The 9,277-nt window shown below is 38.0% G+C and overlaps 1 long non-coding RNA gene across 3 annotated transcripts in view; it reads right to left on the bottom strand.

The window, feature by feature from the left end:
• Nucleotides 1-7,521: 7,521 nt before the first annotated feature.
• The window catches only part of LOC138748128 (uncharacterized), a 233,303-nt gene continuing 231,547 nt past the window's right edge, over nt 7,522-9,277 (bottom strand). For all 3 annotated transcript variants that reach the window (XR_011347811.1, XR_011347809.1, XR_011347810.1), the window contains one exon: nt 7,522-8,181. This is a non-coding gene — a long non-coding RNA (uncharacterized lncRNA). The remainder of the gene's footprint in view (nt 8,182-9,277) is intronic.

Genomic DNA, 9,277 nt, shown 5'->3' with positions numbered 1-9,277 from the left:
ATAGAGCACATAAGAGCCAAAATGTTAGTTGTTAGTTGGTGTCCCACGGTCTGTAGGCTGGGCGCAGCCTTCTTGAATCCTGGGCACATGCACGAGTCTCTGGTTGGCGCATACGGGATAGGTTTGCATATTGGAGTTCGGTTGATTCATGCGTGAGAGTTAAGGGCATGAATTCAATATGGCTGGTGTGCCAACTGAACTCCAATATGCAAACCCATCATGTATGCGCCACCCGAAGACTCGTGCATGCACAGGGATACAACAAATTTTTGTTAACTAAAAGAAGTTGCTTGTTGATTGTGAACTGCACTTATGTGGAGCAGAAAGCAAGACATTTACTTATTGAACGGTAAATAAAGATAGAACATTTGTGGCAATCATTCCCTTCACCTTGGAAAATCTTCAAACACATCAGAATCAATTATTTATATGGAATTGGGAGAAGAATAATCATTGGTAAGATAATGGAATTGAAGAGAAAAAAAATTAAGAATCATTGTGTAAGAATAAATAATAGAACAATTAATAAATTTTAATCTACAATGCAATTATGCAAACTATTATACATTTTTTAAATTTTGAAACCACCCCCCTTAATTATGACATTTGCTTTTCCTCATTCCTCGAGCTCCTGTCAAGTTTATTCATCTCTTGTAGATGTCATTAAGGAGTCAGTAAAAGAAGGTTTACTGCTGGGATAAGATTACCAAACCATGAAGCTTTAACAATGAGCTTCTGTAGGGGAATATCTTCTCTCCAATGTTCCTCAGCTTTTACCTGTATGATATGCTTATCAAACTATTGAGGAAATTTGGTGAAAGCTGCAGCGTGACATGACAACTCTTGTACTCAAGGCCACTCTCAGAACAAAGTTAGTAAACTTTAGGGACTTAGAATACATTCTGTCAGTGGGGCTTACTGCCATGTACCTTGAGTGTAACTCTTGACAAATGACTGTCAGATGAAATGACCAGGGGTTGAGGAGACCAGGTAGCTGGATGTAGGGGAGAGTGGAGGTTGTTGCCACAGAGATGGTGGTTTGATCCTGAACCACTCGCTGACTCTGAAGGGACATTCTTTTCTTTCCTTTTTCTCATTTTTGTTTTGTAAAATGGCTCTGGAGTGTGATGTCTCTTTTTTAGCCTCTAAATGGCATACAAAAATAAAGCTTTTTACTGAATCTCAGTATGTGTGACAGTAATAAAAAATTTAAATATTACATTTTAAATTCTTTTTTAATTCTGTGATATGTGATGCGCTTAAAAATAACTCCCCTGATGGTGGTTCAAACTTCTCAGATAGCAAATTGTTAGAGGATTGAAATGCTTCTGAGGGATGATAATGTTTAAAAGTTATATGATTAAAAACTTATCAGCTTTGCCAATCACCGGCATAGATGGATAGGGCAGAGAGGAAGGAATGTGGTAAGCGGGCCTTTTCAATCAAGCCACTGAGCACAAGAATCACAGTGTCATGTGAAATCTGTACAAGACATTGGTGAGACCACTTTTGGAGTATTTTGTGCATATCTGATTGCTTAGCCATTGGATGCTGGAAAGGATGCAGAAGAGGTTTACTAATAATTCACTGGGACTACAGAGGTTGAGTGGTAAGGAGAGGGCAGATAGATTTTTTTCCCCTCTGGGGTGACTGTATTGAGGTATATAAGGTCATGAGTGATATAGATAATTTGAATGGTCACATTCCATTTTCTGGGGTAGGGAAGGCAAAGGCTAAAAGGCATACATCTAAGGCATACCACTTAAAGTGCTCCATTACTCTCCACAAAGCACCTGTGGTCAGTAAGGGCTTACTTAAGGTGGTAAGTGAGTGAGGGGAAAAAAGGTTGCGAATCACTGCTCTATGAGTCTACATCAGTTATTCTCAACTTTTTATTTCGGCCATTTCCCCCCCCCTCCCCCCCACAAGGACACTCAACCTATTTGGGTCCCCTTCCCTGTGAAGCAGTCAAGTTTTGGTTTCCTCTGTACTTCTCTCCTACTGACTACATAAAAAAAATATTTACATTACATGAAGTGAAAAGAAAACAAGGTTTTTACTTAAATGTGCTGTGCCCCCTCCCTGCGCCGCACTGGGGGAGGGGGGATGGGGGGGGGGGGGATATAGGGCTCCCATTGAGATTTGTTGCTCTACAACAATGTCTTGAATTCAGCTCGTTTATTTGTTTGACTGGTATTGTAATCATAGGATTTATAAAATGAAGATATTTAATCAGCTTTGGGGAAATATAAAAAGCATTACCACTTGTTTGCCTCACTTAAGGATTTAACACCTTCTTACTTATGGTCTTCATAACTAATTAATGGATGGGAGATGGTTTCAGGGAATTGAGTAAAGATGACTCAGTTGGCGGGAACATGCTGACTTTTTGTGTGTTTCATGAAAATAATTGCAGATTTTTCTAATCAGTCACAGCATCAAAGCTATGTAATATTAAGGTTCTAGAGGATATCCTTTGCAGTCTTATTTAAAGTATTCAGTGAGACATCAGAACCAAGATTCAGCCTACGAATTGAATAATGTTCAAACTGTACGCCTCCTATAGTCAACTGACACAGCAGAAAATGTGATGAGCAAGATCTACAGCTCATGTGGTGAGTGAATTAATGTGCCTGCCAGTCGTGAAAGTCAAACAGGACTCACAAGGAATGTGAATCAAAGGATCGACAGATAGCAAAAGTGTCTTCAGAAAGCAATGATAGCGGTATGTCAAACAAGTGTATCAGTGACATTTTTTTGAACAGCAAACATAATGTTCACTGATCTTTTCCTCTGTAGCATTTAGCATACGTTCACATACGAGATGCTCACCAGCCGTCCAGACAAAAGTATGAAGAATGCTCCACTATGAAGAAGGTGTGATAGGGCAAACATATTTGGTTCTTTTAATGCAATTTATCCTTGTTTGCAACAAGAAGAGATATGTTGTCATTGGCATTGTATCTGAATCTTATCACATTCGAAAGTTTAAAGGACCAGGTAGAATGGGAGGGAGGCGAGGGGTGGAAAGTTGAACCGGACTTTATGGTACCCTCAGATCTCTACGATATTAGGAACAAGTGCAAATCATAAAATAACAAAGCCCGTAAATGTGCAGATGGGGCTATTTCCAGGCCTCTTTTCCAGTGCAAAAAAAAACCTGCATGGAGCTATTTCAGATGTTATCGATCACTTGACAACATCTGTAATGTGAGTTCTTTAATATCTGGGTAAGCACAGTTATTCTAAGTGGCCTGTATCTTGCCAAAACCCCATGAAAGAGTACAAAAATGTCACTGGATTTTCAGAAGTAACATTTCTTCTACCATTTAGTTGCAGAAAAATCTGATCAATAACTCAGAAATATTCCCTTTTTGATGTTTTTTAAAGGGTTCAGCTTTATTTAGAATAAATGTCCAATTTTGTAAGATTGAAACATCCAGGTCAATAATTTAAACTCCCATTAAATAGACATGCAAATAATATTGTGACGACAACATAAAAATGTAGCAGAGAAATAATTTTGTCCTTATGGTTAATCAAAGAGGAGCAACGTTTTTGATTCATAATCATAGTCAGGGAGGATGTTTGTGCATTGAAAAGAGAGGAAAATACAAATGGAAAGGTCAAGCAAAAGTAAGAAAACAACATTGGGAACTCAATTCTGCATGAGGATTGCAATGCCCGAGCAGAAACGGGCCTGAGCTATGCACTTACTTTAAGTCACAACCACTAATGTTGATGCAAGAGTGGAAATATTAATGTAGTTTAAAAGAATCCGCAAAGTTTACTTTTCAAGTCCTTCCATTCCAAATATAGATAATGAAAATAATCTCACATTAATTTACAGGGTGAATTCAGTACATAGACCCACAAATGAATCTTCTGCCCTGTAACTCCTACCCAATTTCCACCATGTGTCATGATAGAATATTTAAAGTTAATATAAAGAAGTGATTTTATTTTAGTGAAATATGGAGCCCTATTTACAAACTGAATGAATCTCGAACATTCCCTTTTTCTTATGGGTCTCTATGAATAGATGCACAAGTTTAAAAGTATTGGAAAGGCAAGTGGTCTTGTCGTGGTTTTTTTGTCCCTTTTATTTTTTTCTCTCTCTTTTTTTAGTTTGTAGGAAGTTGAGGAGGGGGTGGGAGGATTTAGACAAGGTTTTTCTATCTTTTGTGTTTTTTAATTTTTATATATAATACTATATGTATTTGGATTAATTTTGAAATATTGTGGTTTTATATTAAATAAAATATTTTTTAAAAAACACGGCACATAATACTCCAAGTGCGGCCTAACCCAAGTTTTAGATGGCTGCAACAGGATTTTTTTGTTACTGTACATTGATCCCTATAACGCATTTACTCAGTATATGGTTTGTTTCTTCTAGTTTCCCAAATTAGGGCAGCATGGTTAGCATCTGTGCAACACCTTTACAGTGCCAGTGATTGATACCAGACATGGGTTCAAATCCCGCATTGTCTGTAAGGAGTTTGTATGCTCTCCCTGAGCCGGTTTTCTTTGGGCGCTCTGGTTTCCTCCCACTCTTCAAAAAACGTACCTGGGTGTAAGTTCATGAGGTGTAAATTGGTCGGCACGGACTCATAGGGCCGAATTGGCCTGTTACAGTGTTGTATGTCTAAATTTAAATATTTAAATTTAAAACTATCATTAAACTTTTAAAGTTTATGGTGTTTAAAAAAAAGTGATTTTAGAAGTTATGGGATAGAGAAGTAGAAGAGCGTTTTGCAGGGATTATCCGTTATCAATATCTTTGCAACTGTAATTAAATGATTTTGATTGTTCATTAATAAATGATTCTGATTTTTTTTATCATTGAGACATGAATAAAGTACATCACTTTTATCATTTTCTTTATTTGTGGGTGTCCTTGGGTTCTTATCAGCTGCTAGCTTCCACCTTCTGAAAGCTGTCACAATCATCCTTGACAATTATTTAAGATAATAGCACAGTTTATTTGTTCATCATCTACTTGTTACTAATACTGATTGCCATGCATCTGTGCAGTGCTTTTTCCAGCATGCCTCCCCCCCCACCTCCCCCCACACTAGCACCAGCACAGGACAAACTCAATTTCAAGTAGTTAAGCATCAGGGAGTCTTTTCTTGCCTTCTATAACAATATGTCATGACACACATCTCCCTTACAGCTTCCTGGTTTCCCCCTTATAATAAAACATGCAATAATTCTGAGTACATTGCAATCTATAATGTTTAATATGAAACTACACATTATTAAAGCAATTGTTCAATATAGGACAGGCATTAGGGAAGGTCTTGTTTAAATCAATGATCAGGAGAACTGAAGTTCTGTTAAAATTAAATTGGGTTGTATAGATAAATATGTATTCTTCAATTTGAAAAACAATCTGCTAAGTGATTTCACCTGCCATCAGTTTTAGATGTAGTATATTCTGATTTTTCAATGTGCCTGTTCTAAGTGAGAGAATATTTTGCACAGGGGCATTCTTTTCAGCATTTATCTCTAATCAGTTATTTCATTATAACAGGTAGACCGAACCTTTATAGTCATCAGGATCAGTTTACGTCAGTGGTTTTCAAACTGTCCCCCTAAGCTCACATTCAACCTAAGGCAATCCCTATGCCAGAGGTGCCCTGTGATTAGTAAGGGATTGCTTCAGGTGGGATATGGGTGGAAAAAAAAGTCTGAAAACCACAGTTTAACCTTACCTAATTGACTCGTTATGTACATGGTTTCCTAACTCCAAAGGAAATGGGCCGATGGCAATTTTTCTCAAGCAAAATATTTCAGTAACAATTGGGTCTTGAGCAGTGATTCTCAACCTTCCTTCCCACTCACATCACATCTTAAGCAATCCCTTACTAATCACTGAGCACTTGTGGCATAGGGATTACTTAAGGTGGAATGTGAGGGTTTTTTTTGGAGGGGCGGCAATTTGAAAGCCACTGGTTTACATCATTTATATCGATTGCTTCATTGAAAGATCTTTTTCTGCAGGGTAAAGCTTCACAGGTCAGAAATATTAATTCTGCTTCTCTAAAATCCTATCATCAGAAAGGCTAGTTCATACTCCTTTAAGTACAATTGTCAAGGTTCATTCTCTCTTCTCTCTTTGGCTTGGCTTCGCGGACGAAGATTAATGGAGGCCCGTAACGTCCACGTCAGCTGCAGGCTCGTTTGTGGCTGACAAGTCCGATGCGGGACAGGCAGACACGGTTGCAAGGGAAAATTGGTTGGTTGGGGTTGGGTGTTGGGTTTTTCCTCCTTTGTCTTTTGTCAGTGAGGTGGGCTCTGCGGTCTTCTTCAAAGGAGGTTGCTGCCCGCCGAACTGTGAGGCGCCAAGATGCACGGTTTGAGGTGATATCAGCCCACTGGCGGTGGTCAATGTGGCAGGCACCAAGAGATTTCTTTAGGCAGTCCTTGTACCTCTTCTTTGGTGCACCTCTGTCTCAGTGGCCAGTGGAGAGCTCGCCATATAACACGATCTTGGGAAGGCGATGCTCCTCCATTCTGGAGACGTGACCTACCCAGCGCAGTTGGATCTTCAGCAGCGTGGACTCGATGCTGTCGGCCTCTGCCATCTCGAGTACTTCGATGTTGGTGATGAAGTCGCTCCAATGAATGTTGAGGATGGTGTATTGATACACCCAATTTAAAAGTGTATGTGCATACACTTAGTAACTGATGTTAGGATACTAAAAAAAAATATAGAAACTTTAAATCTGTCCAGTTTGATTCAAGATAATTGGACACAGGTTCAAATGCCAAAATGAAGGGCCCATATTTAGGGCGTGGACAGAGAGAAATAACACACAGATATTGAAAAAAATTATTTCAATCAACGTCAACACTCTAATATGATATTTTAATGTGATTCAATGAGTTGTGATTAACATCTGTAACTATATTTACGCTAAATTGAACAACCATTGTCGTGTTTGTTTGAAGGAAACCTTTCTGAAATACATCTTTATTAATATAGTTCTCTTTTATTGCTTCCACCTGTTTTGTATTTACCTTTATTTTATCAGATGAATGGAATGCTTTAGAGAAATGTTAAATAGTTTTAATAATTGCAGAAGCGAACGCACATTATTTCTTAACCAAAAGCGAGACTGCAACCCAATGTGAAGAATTTGCAGTGATTCATCCATGTTCACTGATGAGTTTCAGATGACATGTCTACTTCAGCAATAAAAGTGCATCACATCCTGGTTTGGAAATGTGATTGTCCAGGCTGCAGGAAGTGACAAAAAAAACCCAAATTTGATTGCAAACCTCCTGTTGTTTCCTTATCATAATGAATGTCTTCAATGTGTGTGACTGTGAGTATATAGACAATGCCATCATCCCTGAAAGGTACCGCAATTCTTTCTTTCATGACGATGGCCAATTTCAAAACCTCTTTGTGATTTAAATCGGCTTAAACTGGATATGAAGCTGCAATTCACCACATCTAAACAATTGATGCCAGATTTCTAAGCAATTGAACACTATGTCAGTAAATGATTGTTGCCAAAGTTTGGATTTATTGTCAGAGTACGTACATGATATCACATACAATCCTGAGATTCTTTCTCCTGCGGGGCCAATCAGAATTTCTACTTATCGGTATGGTGAAAAGAAAAGATATATATGCAAAGGAGAGAAATGGAAACAAAAAGAAAAAAAATGTCAACAAACTGACTGTGCTCTGCAGAGGGAAAGTAAATCTTCAATATTAAAGAATGTGCAAAGTAAGAATCGTTAATAAGTCTCTGATTACATGTGTGGTTTAGAAGTCTGAGGATGGTGGGGTTGCAACTGTTTCTGAACCCGAAGGTACAACTCTTGTGCCACCTATACCTCTCTCCTGATGGCAGCAGCGAGAACAGTGTATGTCCTGGGTGGTGTGGATCTTTGATGATTGCTACTGCTCTCTGATGGCAGTGTTCCCTGTAGATGTTCTCAATGGTGGGGAGAGTTTTGCCTGTGATGTTCTGGGCTGAGGCAGGGCTTTCCACTCAGACCTATTGGTGCCCCCAAAGCATTGATACAGCCAGTCAACATCACAGCCTGGTACACTATTGAAGCATCTCTAGAACTTTAAGGAGTGCTTAAATCTCAAGCTCCTTAGATGTAAAACTTCAATGTTGAAATGGAACTCTGTCTATTCCTGGCATCCCATCTCTGTAGAAAAGAAAGAAATAAAGTGATTCTGTTTCTTGCTCACCTTACAATCAAATAAATACTTACTGCAATGCACCCACAGTTATTTTATAAACAAACAATGGAACTCAATGTAATGTTAATTGAATAGTATTTTTTAATTACCTGTTGTTCTGATGGAATTGGCTCATGGACACATTATATAAGGATTAAAATGAATTGCAGGCTGCAAGCAGTCTGTGAGTAGCAATTATTTACATATTCCTTTGAATGTCAATTAGCAACATCTTTGAGACAAAGATGTTAGAGATTACACATGTTTGTTTAGTTTCCTTTGATCTACAGAATGGAAGGAATTAGTTTTGTTCTGACAACTTTGTTGACTGTTTAACAAAGTTTTAGCACCATCTAACAAAGCTTTAACAGTTTATAACAACATATAGCAACTGATAATGATGTCAGCAATGTTTAATAAACTCTGGAAAACTCAACTCAACTTGAGTACAGACTTGTTTGAAGGAGTCATAGACAAAAACTACATTCTGATATCCTTCAAGTGATTATAAAGGAAAATAGTTGTTACACATTAGTCAGTATATTGAGAGAGAGAGAGAGAAAGATTTGTGCAAAGCATCCACCGAGAAAGCTCATGTCAAAGTTTCTTGTTGTTTGATAATGTATTATGTAAACATGCAGATAAATAGTACAGATTAAATGACACCACCAACAAAAGATTGAAATGTTTGGCTGTTTTTTAAGAATTCCAGTGCCACTTGAATGTCGATAAAGGGGTAAACATTTTCCACAAAAACATACCTGTTTGAATTTTTAGTGATATTTCCTTATTTCTAGTTTTGTTGGAAATATTCAAAGAGTGTCATTCGAATTTCTGCCCCTCACTTTGTGGACAAACAAAATATGCTGGTGCTTGAAACAGTGACAAATACTGCAAATATCAAACCACAAAAGCATATTCTGTGACTTCTCAATGTTTCATTCAAAGTATCAGAAAAACTTATGGCACAGAAAGGAGACCACAGGGGACATTGTGTTTAAGACAACTAAGAAAGGAGCTATATGTGACCTGTGCATCACAGCTTTTATTGTACATTTCTGC

This window comes from Narcine bancroftii, chromosome 13 (genome assembly GCF_036971445.1).
Source record: "Narcine bancroftii isolate sNarBan1 chromosome 13, sNarBan1.hap1, whole genome shotgun sequence".
Lineage (NCBI taxonomy): Eukaryota > Metazoa > Chordata > Chondrichthyes > Torpediniformes > Narcinidae > Narcine > Narcine bancroftii.
The sequence above is the reverse complement of the archived record's forward strand: the minus strand, read 5'-3'. Positions and strand labels throughout refer to the sequence as shown.